This window comes from Phoca vitulina, unplaced genomic scaffold (assembly GCF_004348235.1).
Source record: "Phoca vitulina isolate PV1807 unplaced genomic scaffold, GSC_HSeal_1.0 scaffold16, whole genome shotgun sequence".
Taxonomy (NCBI): domain Eukaryota; kingdom Metazoa; phylum Chordata; class Mammalia; order Carnivora; family Phocidae; genus Phoca; species Phoca vitulina.
In genome coordinates, this window is record NW_022589719.1 from 4560451 (window position 1) to 4579793 (window position 19343).

A 19343-nucleotide genomic window follows, 5' to 3' on the forward strand; every position below is an offset into this window, starting at 1 on the left:
TATTGCTGTGATTTTTGCATAGCTTTTGAATAGTTTATATGTAGCATGGGAATTATACTCTCTTTAAAAGTTTCACGGAAACCAGAATTAAAATCTCCTGGGTTTATAATTGGTCATTATTGGAGATAATCCTTGGATAAAGTTTCAAACAATCCCATATTGCTTTTCCCACAAAGCATTTTATTTCTTCATTTGGTGATTTTTTTTCCCAGAAAAGTGTTATCTAAGATATTTGTATGTACTTGCACAAAGATGTACATGTTATTCTCATATCATTCATTGCCTCTGAATCTGTTATTTTATTTCCTTGTTATTTGGAATATTATTTTTCCTTCCTTCTACTCAGATCCAGAATGCAGTCACCATTAACATCCTTACTTCTGATAGTCTCATTGATGGGTTCCTTGTATCATACTCATACAGATATTTTTCACATTAGTGCCTTTTTGTTTAATAGTAAAAATACTATTTTTTGCTTAGTAGTAAAAAATACTCTTTTTATTTCTGACATGATTTTTAAAACTTTGAGCTTTGTTTCTTTTCAAGAACTATTTTTATTTTTTGTCTTATGTTCTGACTCAAAATCCAGATGTATTTAGGCTTCCTCTAGTCCAAAGATGGTGACATACCCAGGTTTATTATAGCCTCTTCAATATGATTTATAAATGGAATAATCTGTATATTTTTATTTCTTTTATTTTTTCACATTTGAACACACTAATTATAATAATAATTTCAGGTGTGGAATTTAGTGATTCACCACTTACATAAAACACCCAGTACTCATCACAAGTGCCCTCCTTAATACCCATCACCCATTTAGTCCGTCCCACTGCCTACCCCCATCCAGTAACCCTCACTTTGTTCTCTAGAGTTGAGAGTCTATTTTCTGGTTTGTCCCTCTTTTTTTCTTTTTTCCCCTATGTTCATCTGTTTTATTTCTTAAATTCTATGATATGAGTGAAATCATATAGTATCTGTCTTTCTCTGACTGAATTACTTTGCTAGCATAATACTCTCTAGCCCCATCCACGTCATTGCCAATGGAAAGATTTCATTCTTTCTTATGGCTGAGTAATATTCCATTACACACACACACACACACACACACACTTTACTTATATAGTAAACTCTTAAGTGATACAGAAAGTAAAAAAAAAAAAAAATTTTTTTGAGCAAGAGAGAGGGAGGGAAAGAGAGAGAGAGATCATGCAAGTGAAGGGAGGAGCAGAGAGAGAGGGAGAGAGAGAATCCCAAACAGGTTCCACACCCCGTGCAGAGCCCAACACGGGGCTCAGTCCCACGACCCCAAGATCATGACCCAAGCTGAAATCAAGAGTCAGGCACTTAATCGACTGAGCCACCCAGGCGCCCCCAGAAAATAAATATTTTAATTAAAGAATTATGATATTTATCACATCAATGTGGATCAAATTTTTAAAGTTATAAAATAGTTAGCCTTAACCATTTGTGGAAGATAATTTTAAAAATACTATGTTACCATAATCAAGAGATTAACTCCACGTTGGGTCACTTGGCACATCTGGAGGGGCCTGGGCTTTGGAACCAGAAAGACATTGGTTCAAATTCTGCTTCCATTACTCTTTAGCAGTTTGTCTATAAATAGGGATATTGATCCTGATTTGGATGTGGAGAGGGGTAAAGGAGATGTTGTATGCAAAGTGCCAGGCACATGGCAACAGTAGAATAAAAGTTAATTGCTGCCCTCAAACTTTATTTGATAATTCAGGAGACATCATAATAGCATTAAATCATGATAAAAATCCTAGGCAAAAAGGGGGAGGAGGGAGTGGAAAATAAGAAGACAGTTTTTGGTTTTAAAATGCTGGTTACCAGTGTTTTTGACATTTCGCAAAACAAATTAGAGTAAAGCCTAATGTGAAATTGGTTAAATTGTGCATGATTTTCTCTCTGCTCCCCCCAGAGATCAGTGCTGTAGTGTGCTGCACTTTCCTGAGGGCTGTAATCCGAAATGGAAACTAGTTACATCAAAACAAAGTAAGACTTCGAAATGACTCAAATAGAAATGACTGGAATTGCTTTATTTCTTTTGACAGTAAGTTTTGTACATTCTTGGCACACACAGCTATTATTAGAACAACAGGATTTAGAACTAAAGGAGGTGTTTTTATTATTTATTTAAACATTCAAAAATTGTAAGATGCTTTATTTTCCTGTTTGTTCAGGTATACAATGTGTCCCATATGCTACGGGAGTCATTTTGTGAGTTTGAACAAGTCACTAAGCAGCCTCAACTTCCAGAACTGTCTGGAATCATACTACTTAGAGTAGGATCTTGGTTAATAACTTATCAGATATAGAACCTTAGGCAAGATACTTAACTACTTTGTGTATCAGTTTGCTAATCTTTAAAAGAGTGGTAACTGTAGTCCTGACCTCAGAAAACTGTTGTAAAGTTTAAGTGCAGCACTGTAGTACTAAGAATAAAGCTTGGCCCAGAATGGGTGATCAACAGTTGTTAGATGTTATTTCTTCCCTTGAAATAACAAATCTCCAGAACAATCTCTAACTTTAACATAAATTTTCTAAGATTCTAATTCAGCTTTACCTTTTCCCTCCATAAAATATTTTATAATGCCTGTGTTTTAAACTCCAAGTTAGTTGTTATGTTTGTTTAAATCCTTTACTTGAATTTGAATTTCACATTCCATATTTTTGTATGAAACTTGATCCCCTCTTACAAATGTCATTGATTTTACCTCCTAATGATGTTAATAAAGATACACAACCACAATGTCCATTATCACAATACATATAATTAATCCATTCTGTCTCAAATGCCTTGATATATGGTGAGTTCTGTTTGAATTTATGAATTACATTCTTTTACCTTATTCTCCCTTAGAGACTAACTTGCTTTATGGTGTTTTACATAAGAGAACAAAAAAACAGAAGTATTTGTCATCTCTAAAAGACATTTTTTTTTTATTTTCATCTTCCCACCTACATTTATACTAATGGTGAGAAGAGAAAGAGAAAGAAAATGGAAGGGGAGGATTATGTCCTCTCCAATGATTCATTCATCATTGATGAATCATCCAGATTCTCCCCCAAGTGTATACATGCAGATTTGAACAGATTTGGGTGTCTCAAAGACAGATAAGCGATTCAGAAGTCAATGAGTTCTATCTTGTGTTTGTTATTATTTGTTTGTCTTTCACCACCATTCTGCTGGGTAAAACTCTGTCACATGAATTTTCTTGAATTCAGCTGTTGAAGCCACCATCCTCTTCTCCCTATCTGTTATAGCCTCTACGCAGCCATGTTTTTCTCTGTCCTCTGGGTTCATTGCAGGATTTTATATTATCATCCTTTCTCTGGACAAGTCCTCATTTAATGCTTACCATTTTTAGCTACTTCCCTTTGCTGCCATTATTTTATGTCATTTAGGGAGAAATTCAAGTATGTTTGTATAAAATTTGTTTCAGTCCATCTCCACTTAAAAATAAAATTTCCACTATGCTTCAAAACTAGAGATGCAATCATTGCAAAATTAAACAATTAGAATGTGATAAAGATTCCAACAAGATGAATATTTCTCCCAAAGTCCTTTCACAAAATATTGATGTCTTAGAATTCAGTCTTTATGCTTATTGTTTTAAAATGCACTGGCTGAAGCTAGTGAGACTCATGTAAGAAGTCTGAATGTGTGTGTTTCTTTTGCACATGACATGCCAAACATCCATTTTAATTCTGACATTTAGCAATTCTGATATGATGCAATCTTGGGTTGCAGAAAAAAGAAACATAAAACATTACATATCAAACTATAAAGATGATAACTTTTCACTCCAGTGTCTATTGCACTGAAGCTCTAGTTTCTAATCTCATCTTAGAATTAATAATTAAAATCCATTTAGTTCCATATATTTAAATTCTAATTACGAGAAATAACTTTCATCAAGTTACGGAAATATGTATAAAATAATATTAGCTTAAATTTATTATATAATTGAGTTTATGGAATTTATTAGCCTGAGATTTTACTGTGTCTTGGCTTATTCTTTACATTTTTGTATTTTTGATTTGTTTTCGTTCGTTTTATTTATTTTTAAAGTTTTCATTTAAATGTTTTATTTGTTTTGTTGGTTGCATGCGTGTAGGGGGGTATGAGAATTTGTGTTTTAGAAGTGTATGTCAATAATCACAGTTACGTTTGAGAGACAGTGAGACAGTTCCTAAAATTATGGGCTCCCTGTTGAATGGTGTGGGAATGGAACCAAAGCTGCTCAAAATCTGAAGTGTTACATTTCCTTATTTGTTAAACAACAGCTGTATGTCTTTCTTTCCCCTAGATGGCATGCTAATTTTTTATAATTCTAGGTATTTATCACCTATCAATTTGGGGTATGGGTAAAGAACTCAAACTCTAAAACACTGGATTGAGGGGTGCCTGGATAGCTCAGTGGGTTAAGCGGCAGACTCTTGATTTCAGCTCAGGTCATGATCTCAGGGTCCTGGGATCCAGTCCCACGCTGAGCTCTGTGCTCAGCAGGCTTCTGCTTGAAGATTCTCTCTCCCTTCTCCCTCCCCCCTCCCCCCCACTCACACACACACACTCTGGCTCTCTCTGGAATAAATAAATAAATCTTTAAAAAAATAAAAAATAAATAAAAATAATAAAATATTGGGTTGAATGTCACAGTCACTGAGATATCACAAGAAAAATAAGTGAGGACCTTAAAAAGCAAAAATGCTGATACACAGATCAAGATGGAAATGTGACTCCTCCTGAACACTTCCTGGGTATGAGAATGTTGGTAAGAGGTGGAAATCAAAAAGGAAAAATGGTTTACAGTTTTTAGGTGATTTTTATTATTTTTATTAAGAATCTTTGAGAAATTTTATCTGAATTAAAGTGTGTCCATTGCCATACTCCCATAGTGTTTAGACTGGTGACATAAATTAATATATTCTACAAGGTTCAATGAGCCATATCTTCTTTTAAATTACCTCCTGTTCTAAAGGATCACAGCTATGGAAATAAATAAATAAAATCTTAAAGAAAGAAATTTAAGTATGGCAAAAGTTTTATAATAAAGTATATCCAGTTATGATGTAAAAGCACAATTATGTGTGGTTTCATTTTCTCTCCATGTGTTGTTATAAAACGATGTGTCTAAAATGCACTAGTTTCTTTCTCTGTTAGTTTTCCACATGTGTCCCACACTATTATATGTGTAACACACATTGGAGGAATAAAATGTGTGCAAAAGCAAGGAAAAGAGGTGATAGCTTCATAACTGAAATGTTACCGATATTAGCCCTTGTGTCTTGCAGGAATTCTAGAATGTACTGCTAGGGGAAAAAAGATAAACATTAAACTATATTTGATCAGAAACACTCTTTTATTATGGAAAGTAACAACAATGCTGCCAAATCTGATACTTACATGCTGACTTAGACTCAATATTAAATGGGAAAATAATGATTTTATTGTTCTCTATTCTTTGAAGTAACATGGTATCTTGATTTCTGAAGAAAAGTAATCCTAAAAAAAGTGCTGACCAGCTTTCAAACTGGTCAATAACAAGTTCTTATTCTGCACTAAAAGTTTGCTAAGTGCTCAATAAATTCTTGTTTATTAAATTATTTCAATTATCATTCATATAGGAGATAGGTGCCACTAATGCTGTTTCATAGACATCAAAGATCATATCTTATTTTAAGATCTCTGAAATCAACGTTTATCTTACAAGTAATGATATCTTACAAGCAATGATATTTTATAGCCGATGTTGGCCAGGGGCCAGCTATGATATGGTTGTTGATGCCTAAGCATTAATAACCATGAAGAGTAGCAATATCAAAATTTGTAGACTGGGTGTCAAAAGCTTGGAAGAAAATCCAAGAGGCAATACTTAATCATTATTTTAACCTTGAGGGACCAAACAGTTGTGGAAAGGGGAGGTAGTGAAGCAAATATGTTTATAAACATTGCTAAAATTGAAGTAAAAAATAGGCTAGATTTAGTTCATTTCAAAGTCAATTTAAGAGCTCAGTACCATTTTGTTTTTAAGTATTTTATGAATTATCTTGAGATGTTGTATCACCAATGTTATTTATGGCACAAAAGATGGCATTGTATGTACAAACAAGGAGATCAATCAATTTGAGTTGAAAATTGAGTCCTAATCAATATCTTGTTTATATTTTTCTTTTATATATACACTAGTGTTATATATATTTTAAAGATTTTATTTATTTATTTGACAGAGAGAGACACAGCGAGAGAGGGAACACAAGCAGGGGGAGTGGGAGAGGGAGAAGCAGGCTTCCCGCAGAGCAGGGAGCCCAATGCGGGGCTTGATCCCAAGACCCCGGGATCATGACCTGAGCTGAAGGCAGATGCTTAATGACTGAGCCACCCAGGCGCCCCTATACTGGTATTATATTATAAAACCTCTACCTAATAAAGACTATAAGAATTATCCCAATCAGTATAAAATAAAAATAAAGTTGAATTGGCCAAATTTTTCCTTAGAGGTATATAAAAAAATGGAGTACCTTACAATCAAAAGTGTTTCAGAATAGATAAAATATTATATTCCTATTTTATTGATGGGAAAGCTAAAGTTTAGGAAGGCTAAGCCACTTGGCAATTCTGAGACCTCACAGAGAATAGCTAATATCAACAAAATGTAAAAACCTAATTTTTAATCTATACCATAACATAATTAAGCCAACTTAGCATAAAGATTTTGTTGCCAAAGCAGACAAATTATTTAAAATGCATGAGGTTTAGTCAGAATGGCTAAAATTAACAAGTCAGGAAACAACAAATGTTGGCAGGGATGCGGAGAAAGGGGAACCCTCCTACACTGTTGGTGGGAATGCAAGCTGGTGCAGCCACTCTGGAAAACAGTATGGAGGTTCCTCAAAAAGTTGAAAATAGAGCTACCATACGACCCAGCAATTGCACTACTGGGTATTTACCCCAAAGATACAAATGTAGGGACCCGAAGGGGTACGTGCACCCTGATGTTTATAGCAGCAATGTCCACAATAGCCAAACTGTGGAAAGAGCCAAGATGTCCATCAAGAGATGAATGGATAAAGAAGATGTGGTATATATATACAATGGAATATTATGCAGCCATCAAAAGGAATGAGATCTTGCCATTTGCAACGACATGGATGGAGCTGGAGGGTGTTATGCTGAGCGAAATAAGTCAATCAGAGAAAGACATGTATCATATGACCTCACTGATATGAGGAATTCTTAATCTCAGGAAACAAACTGAGGGTTGCTAGAGTGGGGGGGGGGGGGGGGGTGGGGGTGGCTGGGTGATAGCCATTGGGGAGGGTATGTGCTATGGTGAGCGCTGTGAATTGTGCAAGACTGTTAAATCACAGATCTGTACCTTTGAAACAAATAATGCAATATATGTTAAGAAAAAAAAAAGAAGATAGTAGGAGGGGAAGAATGAAGGGGGGGAATCAGAGGGCGAGATGAACCATGAGAGACGATGGACTCTGAAAAATAAACTGAGGGTTCTAGAGGGGAGGGGGGTGGGAGAATGGGTTAGCCTGGTGATGGGTATTAAAGAGGGCACATTCTGTATGGAGCACTGGGTGTTATGCACAAACAATGAATCATGGAACACTACATCAAAAACTAATGATGTAATGTATGGTGATTAACATAACAATAAAAAAGAGAAAAAAAATGCCTGAGGTTTGCTCCTGGGGAACGGATTTCTGACTCAATTACACTGCAGGAGGAGGAAAAAGAACAGACTAAAACCCTGGGCTAGAAGTGCTTGCTCTGCCCTTGACCTCTGACCTTAGTCTCAACCAATGGGTTGCGAAAAAGAGCATGAAATTACCTCCAAATCATTTTTTGCCCTATGTTCTCTTGTTCATTTTTCCCTGTTAGATCAAAAATGTGTATTAGATAGCCTAGTACTAAGTGAACAATCTATGGCATTAGACTGGATTTTTAATTTTAAAATATAAAATCTCATGTTTAAGAAAGTTTTCAATCCCAATTATTTTCTAAGTATGCTATTCATTTTCACTGGGCCTTCACATTTGCTGGTCCATCTGCCTAAAGCCCTTTACCTCTGATTCTCTCCCTTTGGTTCAAGCCTCAGCTCAAAAAAAATGTTTCTTCTTTCTCGGAGCCTTCCTTGTCATGCCCCTGCTCACCTTGATAGGGTTATGTCCTCCTCTGTGTGTCTTGAGAATACGAATGTAATGGCCATACAAGTGTTATATTTTAGCATGCTCTGCCCCTCTGCTAAATCTCTGTATCCAGCATATTGTAGGCCTTCTGTAAGTTATCAGAGAATGTTAAATGAAAAGGGAAATAGTAAAAGATAATTTGATCTTATAAACTTACGCTGCATTATTTTCTGTAGTTGATCAAATCACCTAACACAAAATATAATATGAATTTTGAAACAAATTAAGAAAAATAAGTCCTGGATGAAGCACTAAGGAAGAGATTTTGTCCTATCCTTCACAACGTAGAAATGCAGGGATTTAGCAGGGAGATGAGGACGTGGGTTTATCCACTGAAGCAATTTCTGATCAAAAATGGAAAGGTTTTTCATTTCTTTAAAAATATTAGGGCAGGACTGCAATTCAGTCACCTTGGTTAACTTATCTTAGCAGAGGTGCCTGAGGGTCTACGATCCACTTGAGATTCTTACTGTAGCTTGATTAAAAATATATTACAGAGCTGAGAGTGATAAAAATGTTTCATTTTCTTCATTCGTTATATAATAAATGTTTATTGGAGAGATTGAGGTATTTCCTTCAGGAGAAAAGTGATGGAAGTAATCATTTGGCTTACTACAGTCCTTCCAATGGATTTCTGGTATTTGGCTCCATATTTTATGTTTTCTTTGTGAACAGTACATAAGGAATAGTGAGATGTTCCCCAAGATCTTGCACATAAAAAAAAAAAAATAGAGTTGACCGCTGAGATTTAAACTAATCAAAACTGCAGACAATGGGATGAGACAGAAAGTTCACTAAACCCACTGGAACTACTATCCAGATTATTAAATTGAAAGAAACATAGTCTTAGAAGAAGGAAATGACCAACTTAGTAAATTAAGTTTAGACTATCCCCCATCCCTGCATTTTCTTGAATCCTTTACTACCACAACTGCATCTCCTTGCTATTCTGCCTTCCCAAGGGCTCCCATAAAATGAAAGTCCATGTATGTGAGTGTGTGGGTGGAGAAGAGAGAAAGTCATCTTATTCCAGCACAAGAATAAAGGTCACCTGAGCCTCGGTAAATTCCTCAAGTTAAAGTCCATTGTGAGGACTCCTTGAGCTGATGTTTTGTTGGTAGAAACACCTCCTTTAACTTACCACTGCTGGTCTCCTTTACTGACATCATTGTTCCTTTGATTTTTAGCCTAAAAAATGTATGTGACTGCATCCCATATATTTGCCTCTTTTTTTTTTCAAGGCACAAAAATTAGTAACTATCTACATACAGTGATTGCCATCATATCACCCTTCTAGAATCCAAGACATGCATGTGATATTACAAATGGGCTGAAATTCAGCTACTAACCATGTTTCCAAAGTATAATTTATCACATTCCCCTCATCACCTGAGCACTTACATCTTACATGTTGCAAATTGCCATATCATTCAACCAATTCACTTAACAGAATCATAGAATCAAAAGTTAGAAGGGCACAATACAGCTATCTAATTTAACTTTCCACCTGAATATTTAATCTTGTATAATTTCTTCAAATTGTAAAGTGAGGCCTGAACCTTGAGGAGCCTATTAATGAGACACTGGTGTAGCCTGTTGCATCAAAAGATCTGTTTGCAAAATTGTAGATCTCTAGAGCTTCCAACACCTGTTACCAGGTCATGACATAAGTTATACAGAATGTTAAATGTTTTTCTGCAAATGTACTTCCCCAGGCTGAACTTTGCCCTGGTTTTTAATTTGTTCCTTAAATAGTTCTGACACATCTCTAGCCTAGCTGGTTGCTTTTGAATACATTTTATTTCATTTACATGGTTCTTATAAAGAACAGTTCTCTCTAATAATTGTGTTATCTCAAGGATATTCTGATAACAGATACAAAGTGGAGTGGTACCGATTTAAAAAATTTTTTTTTCTTAAGCTCTACACCCAACATGGGGCTTGAACTCACAACCCTGAGATCAAAAGTTACATGCTCTAATGACTGAGCCAGTCAGGCACCACCACCCCCCACCCCACGCCCCTGAATGGTACCTATTTTTATGTAACACTCCCACCACCTATGCTGGCACCATTATTTAGGTGACTGGGCAAGATTGGCACATCATACCATTGACAGATATCACATTTATTGCCAGCTGAAGCCCCTAAGTGTTCTCATTTCCTGAAGTGAATCACGTGAACCCTGTCTTCTTCATCCTATAGTTACATAGCACTTAGATCAAGTGAGGAACCTTGTCTTTCCCCATTCAGTTTACTTAACCATAATGTGATGAGAGAAATTATATTTCTGACTATCCTTCTGAAAATTATCCATAGTGTCAATTCCGTTGTGTTGATTACATATGGTCTTAAGAGACCATACAAATGTAAACCACTGAGACAATCCTAATTCAGGAGTGTTTTTATGCTATTTGAGTTGTATTCCTTGTGACTGCTGGGCTAGAATACTACAATGACCAATTTTGGAATAATTCCCTGAAATCGCTTAGTCTAGCAGCAGCTCCGTGCTCAGCCTCTGTTCCATAATGGAACTCTAACAGTGGTTAAATCTTTTAGATCCTTGTTCTTGGTCACTGTGATCACCATGTTCTTGCCTTATGACTAGCATATGAAATTTAGTTCAGAGTCTATTTTTCAGAGGCGTCTACAGTTTATCTTGAGTTATTTGGGCTTCTAAGATAATCATGGACAATTAGAGTTGCATGATCATACGAATTCAAGAATCAGATGACTTCTTGGTACGTTTTGTGGTCTCTGCATGGTGCTTGGTATATGGAGCAAAGAGAGGCAGTGTGACAGAAAGATGAAGTCCTCAGATTCTATAGGTAAACTGACCGGGATTTCAAATCCCAGTTGTGTCGGTTATTAACTTTCTGACCTTGAGGAATTTACTAAACTCACTGTGCCTTGTATCTTTACCTCTGAAATGGTTTAGAAACCTCACTGTGTTTCAGTTTTCTCATCCACAATGCACAATGTGGTTAATGTTCACATTGTGGGTTAGGCATAGTTTTGTTTGGAAAAGTAAATGAATAAACATCTAAAAAGTGCTTAAAAATTGCTTGTCATATCATGTGAATATATATATTTTTTGTTTTATCCCTGCTGTCTTATTTTTAGTATGGATGCCAAACCTACCTCCTTGTAGTTATTCCACTTGTGTCTGTGTGTGCACAGACACACAAAAAGCAAGGTGTTAATATGCAAATCAACAGAACTTTACAGTGTGTTTGGGGATCAGAAAACATACACACACCTATACACATGCACAATATTGTGTGTGCAGATGTATGGATTCGGGGGGAAAAAAACAGGAAAATATAACTCCATAACTCAGTCTAAAACATTTTTGACGTTTACCTTTAAAACAACGAGATATAAATACAAATACTTTCTTTTCCAGGAAGCGAGATTATTGTTCCTATAATATCATCATACTGGAAAGAAAGCAGGGGCTGAATGATTCAGAAACTGAGACAATAATTGCACTAGACAAATGTGAATGGGGAAGGAAGTCTCCACTCAAGGGGGCTGCAGTAGGGGAGCGAGACCAGACACATTCTGAACTCATGTTCACTGAAACAAAGAGCAGAAGGATTTCTAAGAGTGAGCATAGGAGGCATTGCAGGCCATTTGTGTTTGCTAATTGGCCTTAACCAAAGGAAAATTAAACTTTCTTGTAACTTCATGACAGGTGGTAGTTTTACAACTTGGAGCAAGGCACCCACCCAAGTGAGGCTCCTACCCTCTATACAGACCGGGGGCCAAGGGCACTGTCTTCCTGGATGATTACATTTCAGTGGGATAACTTCCAGGGCCTAGAGGAAAACAGACCTGGGTTGTAAAATGACAAAAGACTTTAAAACAAAGATTTATATATCAAAGAGGCAAAGGAAGAATTTACCATGAAAGATTTCTCTAAAGTAAATGTTTTAAGAAAAGGGAAATTAGAGGCCTAGAGTCAAGAAGAAGTCTGCCCAAAGTTTAATCAAGCTGAGGGGAATGGCAAGGCCTTCTTTGTCAACCTTTAACTTGTAAGTCAGATTATTGAAACAACAACAGCAGGATCATCTTGGGCACATTACTTAATCTTACTTACATCAGCATTCTCAGCTCTGAAATGGAGATTTTATTACCTGATATGTTGGATTAATTGTGAAGGTTTAAGGAAATAATGTAGGTAAAACATGTAATTCACTGCCTGGAGGATTAATTGTCACTCAACATAGTAGTTGCTATTTTATTACTGTCATTGTTTTTACTCCACAGTACAATTTTATTTGCCCCATAAATCAACCTATCACTCTGAAATGTGACTCTATAGATACTTTAAAACAAAATAAAAAACATTCAACCAAGTGTTTTGGCATTAAAAGCAACACAGCTATTATCTTCTTGCTAGTTAATCACTGACACAGTTGAGGTTTTGCTCTGAAAAAATTTTTGACCTGCTTCAATAACATTAAAATCTGATGTTATAAACATACTTTTCGCATTTAAATAAGTATTTTCATTCTAATAAGTAACTTTATGTTTTAATACATAATCACTATTTTCCTTATAATTATATTTTTAGCACTGGGAAACATAGAATATCAAACTGTATAAATGTCAAGGAAAATGAGAAGTTTCTAAATGGCCATCTGCTGTTTGCAATGTTCATAGTTCCAAAGTTAATAGTCTAATTCATTAAGCAAAAAACAATCTATGAAAATGTGGTGTTAAATTAATGGTCCCAGTCTTATGAGGTAACTAGATGAGTAAAATATGTTCTCTTTTTCAAGAATAGTACTAGCTTTTTGCTGTGAACAACCTCTTTCAAGAAGCCAGCTGATGAGTGGGGAAAGTAATTGAATTTTAAAAGTATAAAAGGTATTTAAACACAGGATTGGATCCAATGTGTGTGGCCCCAATGTACATATGATTGCACAGTAATGAACTTCCACAATATTTCTAAGTGAACAATTCACTGGAAGGAATTATAATAAAGATCATCCAAACTATATAGATCTGCCTGTTTCCCAAGCCTAGAGCTCAGAACAATTTAGCCCAGAGTATAGATCTACATGGACAAGCAATAAAATCTTATTATGCACAATCAGAAATCTTCATTTTTTTAACAAAATTTATATGCTCATTTTTACAGACCCTTCTAGAGATACCATTTCTCTGTATGTCAAATATGATCAAAATATTCCTATATTAAATAGACCATTGATGTCTACTCATTTTATTCCGGGATTTTGGCGCTTAAGATTTGCCAACCATCAGTCTACTCCAGTGAATATTGTCCAAGTAGTTTCCAAGTACCCACTAGATGTTAAAGATGATTCCAATGAACCAATGGATATATTAGGAGTACCTTATTCTTTTTAGAATAGTTTGTTAATTGATTTAGGAGGAATATAAAAGAAATTCTATACTCAGTGTGGTAGGTAGATCAATGGCCTTCAAGTATGTCCAGGCCCTAATCTCCTGAATGTGTGAATGTATTGCTGAAAATAGAAAAAGGAATTCTGCAGATGTAATTAAGGATCTTGAAATAAGAAGATCATTCTTAATTGTCTGAGTGAACTCAGTGTAATCATAAGGGTCCTTACAAGGGGGAAGTCATAAAAGTCAGAATCAGAGAAAGACTTATGACAATGAAAGCAGAGGGCAGAGTGATATACAGGGTCGTGAGCCAAAGAATGAAGTTGGCTTCTCGAAAGTGGAAAAGACAAGGAAAGATATTTCCATTTAGAGTATCCAGAAGGAATACAGCCCTACTGACACTTTCACTTTAGTCCAGTGATACTTTGACCTATAACACTGCAAGATAATAAATTTTCATTGTTTCAAGCCACTAAGTTTGTGGCAATTTGCTACAGCAACAATAGGATAATAATGTACACTGTAAGGGCCCCTGGGTGGCTCAGTCAGTTAAGTGTCTAACTCTTGATTTCGGTTCGGGTCCTGGGATCGAGCCCCCCATCGGGCTCTGCACTCAATGGGGAGTCTGCTTGAGATTCTCTTTCTCCCTCTGCCCCTCCCCCCACTCTCTTCCTCTCTCCCTCTTTAAAATAAATAAATAAATCCTTTTAAAAAATAATGCATAGTGTATTACCACATATGTTTCTCTTTAATCATACAGATAGAAATTACAAACTAAAAGAATGTATAAAATTAATTTTAATGTAGGTAAAGGGAAAAAGAAAAGAATGTGTGTGGTCAGAGATCATCAAGGTCTTTTGTACTATACTATATAAATGAGATAGACTTTGAGTCAGAATTTCAAAAATTAAAGCTAAAATTGCATAAACAGAATACCTCTTTATTTCACCAACTTTCACTAAACCTTTCTACCTCCCATGCTACTTCATTTCCCACTAGCCTGCTGGCATCCCTGATTGTGTCTCTCAGGTACTAATCAACATTCTTATCATACATTTGTTCTCAGCATCCTTTTGGATGTTTTCTGTCCAAAAAGCCACTTGAATTCTGAGTTATGTTGCTACCATGGCTGCTGGTATCCTGCAGGACAACCCTGATGTCATTGTTAAGGATGTTGGTTCCCAGTACTACCTAAGCTAAAACAAACAAACAAAAATCAAGTAGTAAAAGTGAAGTTGTCTTCTATTGAGACCTCTTAGTTCCAGGGCCCTATAGTTTTTTCCTTGAAGATACTACAAAACTTCTCCTCTTGCCTAACTCCTGAACATTTCCAGTTGTTGAAAACTGAGTGACAATACCTCATTCAACTTTTTGCCTCCATCTACATCTGTACGTGGCTAGGTATAAGAGTGCTGGGAGCCAGAGAGAAAAGGATCTATCTAACACAGATACCATGTTGTTCAGCCCATTCTAATATAGGTCAAAATTCAGCCCCTGAAATCAAGAAAAACTCCACTCATTCTTGAACCAATATTTTTTACATAAATTAAATCCTTGGGTCTTCCATTTCTAATTACGATAGATATCCTTTCAGAAAAACACTATTTCTGAGAAGAGAAAAAGCTGAATACAAAAGAAAACAAAACAAAAATATCATATTTTAAGGCAACAGGGGCTTTTGAGACAATGAGAACTTGAGGATAGAAGATCACAGAGAAAAGGCACCTGGGGGGATGAAAATGACTCTGAAAGCTCAGGATTTGGCCCAAACTTAGGAAGAGGAAAGATGATAAGATTTCAGTGGAAGACTTTCAGCTAAGAAGCAGAGAAGTTAGCATAGCTTTGGGCTATCTCATAGGCTGGCGAAAGAAAAATTAGAGTGTGAAGCTATCAAGAGAGCAGATCTGAAGGGCCAAGATTCCCAAGAGAGAAGTGCAAGTAAATAAGCTGAACACTGTATTTTCTTCCATTTGAAGCATTTGCTGAAGTCTTAAGCTGCACCAGGCCAAGAGGCCAAGACATTCAGCAAAAGGCTGCTCAAAACCAGAGTGGATTTTAATATTGCAGAGGGAGGAGAGATGGATGGTTCACCAAGAATGAGAGTCCCTAGTAAGTAAAATGAGTTCTCATTTGGAGAGGGCAAGGGGAGATGATCACTGACCTTATAATAACTGTGGCCAACTATAGATTATTTTTGTTTTTGTTTTTTAATTGGAGTAAAGTGACTTGATTTCACTTATGCAACCTACCAGAGAATAGGATAGACCCACGGGGAAAGAATATATTACCATACAGACCTCCACAATTTTTATAAACATTTTCCACACATCGCAACAAGTTGAACCAGGAGAGAGAAAAACAAAAACAATACACATCCAGATGAGCTAGTTATTGCAGTTTTCAAAAATAAACATTAAAACAACTATGGTTACATGTTCCAAGAGAACAGATGACAGTTTAGGATATTTCCAAAGAAGAGCAGTTATTTTTTAAATTAAGTTTAAAAAAAAAACCTGAATGTAATAGTTGAAATAAAAGACCTAAAATGGGTCAGTTTACACATAAACTAGACACAGCAGAGGAGAGGATCAGAAGAACATAGCCAGGTTAATATACAAAATGGGAAATGGGAAAAATTCATAAAAGGCCTATGATCTTGTGGGCAAAAGGCCTGACCAAGTGTCATTACAGTGCCATAGAGGGAGGGAAAAATGAAGAAGAAGCAATAGTTGAAGAGATATAGAACAATAATTTTCCAAAGCATATGTAATACCTTAAGCTAGGTATTTATAAAGCTACAACAAACTCAAGCAATGTAAATTAAAATAAATCAGTACTCAGATCCACTATAATAAATCTGCTAAAGATAAAACCCCAAAGATAAATTTTTCAATGCAGTTAAAAAAAAAGACACATTACCTTCAAAGAGCAACATAAGATTGATAAGTGACTGATCAAAAGAAATGATGGAAAACAGAAAACATTTTTCAAATGGTAAAAGAATAAACGTCTAATATAAAATCATATAATCTTCAAAAACAACCTTCAAAAGTAGAAATGATACTGATCTCTTTAATTTACTTTGAAATTTACTTTAATTTACTTTGAAATACGTCAAAATAAATAGAATGCATTAATGACTGGATAGAGGTTAAATGAATAGCTATAATGTGATAAAGCAAATATAGTAAAATATTAATGGTCATATCTAGGGAATGGCTATATTTATTTTCACCATGAAAATCTGTCAACATTAATCTATGCTTGAAAAATTCATAATAAAATATTGAGAAAAATGAAAGCATAAAAGCTCTCCTAATGGATGAAAACATCTGAGTAAGAAAACATCTTATATGAAAAGATGTTCAGTATATTTAGTCATCAAGGACATACTATTTAAAGTTACAATGAGCTACTACCCCAATTCCTGAAGAATGGCTGAAATTAATTGAACCAACAAAAAGAAAACCAATAACACCAAGTGTTGGCAAGAATTTTCAGCAAAAGGAACACTCATTACTACTGATACAGCCAGTTGTAATAGCTACTAGTCAGAGTTATGTCTGCCTTAGCACCCAGTACTTCCACTTCTATGTGTCTGCATACGTACACCATATGACATATACACAACTGATAATAGCAGTAGAATTTATATTAGCCCAAACTGTAAACTAACCAAATTCAGTGGATATGTATTTCACCATTGTTTGAGACCCAACAGTCTAAAGGTATAATATTTCTTAGCTTTATCAAGGTATAATTTATAAAACTGTAAGATATTTAAAGTATACATCAAAATATGGCAAGAAAAGACAAACTCTGCTTGATGGAATTGAAATTAGAAGAAATGTCCCAAAGCCCTGATTTCTGATCCGTGTTTCAAAGATAGAAACGTAAGAAGCTTCTCCCTCATGGGTCTACATGGGTCTAACAGGTCCATGAATCTAGCAGGGCATCTAACCTGATGCTCCAGGCCACATTAACCAAAAGGTATTGATAAGCAAGGTAGACAGCTATACCCACATCATTTAGGAAGCTGAAAACAGAGGCACAGGAAGCAAAGGCCTTTATTAGCATTAGTAAGAGAGACTGGAACATGGAAAATAAAATTACCTGTTCTACTGAAATAAATTCTCAAAGGCCATATAGTTGTCATGAATGGAAAGATGTGTAAACAGGAAAGCATGAGGACAGGTGATTTGTGAAAATACAGACTTAAATTAATAGGTTGACAAGATGGTATTCTTGTCTATGGAAGGATTTTTCTCAGGGAAGTTCATGTCAAGAGGAGAATAATTTCTTTAATTTAGTAAATATTTATAAAATCGATTGAGTTCATAGTCCTGCCCTTTCAGAATAGATGACATCAGGAAGGTCTGTCAATAGGTTGCTACAAAAATTCCAAAACTGGGAAGACTAAAGAATGGTAGGCCCTACCCTAGAAGGGATTCATTCAACCTCCATTGACCAAATATATTTCAGTGTGCACACACATTTGAGAAACACTTGCTGGCATTGTCTATTATAATAAATGAAACAAAATCTCTGTCCTCATGGAGCTTGCTTTATAATAAAACTTATTTTCAAAAATCTTGCTACTTGGAGGCTATCTGGACAGAAGCATGAAAACAAGAATAAGTCTGCTCTTGAAAACAGTGTACAGCATGGAACCTGATACCATAAATTAAGTAACAACCTAATTATCACAATATGGAGGTGAGGTCAGAATACAGCTACTATAGTTACAAGGTTAAATCACATGAAAAAGTACTATATTTGAGAAGATAGATTGATTTCAGGATCTTCTCTATAATAAATTTGCATATGATACTGGTAGTAAGAAATACAAATTAAAAACAAGGAAGGTGAGATAAAATAAGTATTTTCAAAATTAAATAAAATGTAAATTAAAATATATTAAATATTATTTGACTCTAAACTCATACAATATCCTAGCTTATTTTAAAAACCATACTATAAATATATTTTAATCCTGTGCAGATAATTCTATCACGTATCTCTGCAGCTCAATGAAAACTCAATATTTGGGAATAAACACTCTGGAATAAAAAACAGTATTGATATTGGGCTCTAAAGCAATGCAGTTTATACCTGGAGCTCAGTGAACACAGTATACATCAAATCAAACAGGAACCGTAAAAACAACAAACATCAACAATAAGAACCAACTGATAGTTTGAAGCAGGTACACACACAACAGTATTTTGGCTTTTCAAGCCACATCTATGCCAGTCTCCACTGAATCTCTGCCACCAGGCATAATGCTTGGCACATGATAGAAAAGTCTTACTTAAATTACTTAAATTATTACTATTTATGGATAGATTACATCTCCATTTTCATTTTTACTCTGTTCAGTCCACATTTTTACCAAAAGAAAAAGCAAAACTGCCACTTGGCTTTTAGAATCTGAAGTTCAACATTAGGTTTTGATGATTTTGAGAAATAATATATGCTCTGGGGTTCCTAAATCTCAATCTTTCTTGGCTTTGAGCGTAAGAGAATTTCTAGGAAGGAAAAAACATACTTCCACATGAAAACTGTATTTTCCAGAGTTTTAAGGATCTTATGTATCAATTTTATTTGTGATCTACTGAAAATTTGCTTCAAATATCTGGGCAAATTGTAAGTACAAAATACCAAGATATTTTTCTTATGAAATGTTCAAAGGGAACTCAGATCTCTGATGGTACAGTACTTACTATGTTACTGTCCAT

The 19343-nt window shown here is 35.3% G+C and overlaps 1 pseudogene; it reads left to right on the plus strand.

Moving 5' to 3' along the window:
* The first annotated feature begins 2032 nt into the window (after positions 1 to 2032).
* The window catches only part of LOC116638597, a 35886-nt pseudogene continuing 18575 nt past the window's right edge, over positions 2033 to 19343 (plus strand).